Raw genomic sequence first — 489 nt, 5'->3', positions numbered from 1 at the left:
ATATATATATTTATATATAAATATATTTCTGCTTGTGTGCTCGTTTCTTGTGTACTGCACTGGAATAGGAGGAAAACAAAAAAAAGCTGCAGATAAAGTGAAGAAAAGAAATTTTTTTTATTATGGAGGGGAGAGGATAAAAATAGCAGTGATCATAATGAGAACAATTTTTTTTTTCCTAACAGAACAAAGCAAAAAAAAAAGTGCGTAATTAGGAACAGTGAAGAGGAGGGGGGGAAAATAAATAAATAAATAATAATAATAAATGAACAGCACCGCATGAAAACGTGTGAAATGTTGGTGTCTTTTTCTTCCTCCTTTTTTGGTAAAGGAGTGTTTCCACGTGTTCCATACTTCCTTTCCAATATTTTTCTTGCTTTTTCTTTTTTTTCTTTTCTTTTCTATCCTATTTTATGGTTCATGTTTGTTTTTTTCATTTTCATTTTCATTTTCTCTCTTTCTCTCTTTCTCTCTCCCTCTGCGTGTGTG

This window comes from Trypanosoma equiperdum (assembly GCF_001457755.1).
Source record: "Trypanosoma equiperdum strain OVI genome assembly, contig: ctg_213, whole genome shotgun sequence".
NCBI classification, from domain to species: domain Eukaryota; phylum Euglenozoa; class Kinetoplastea; order Trypanosomatida; family Trypanosomatidae; genus Trypanosoma; species Trypanosoma equiperdum.
This window is presented reverse-complemented; position numbering follows the sequence as displayed.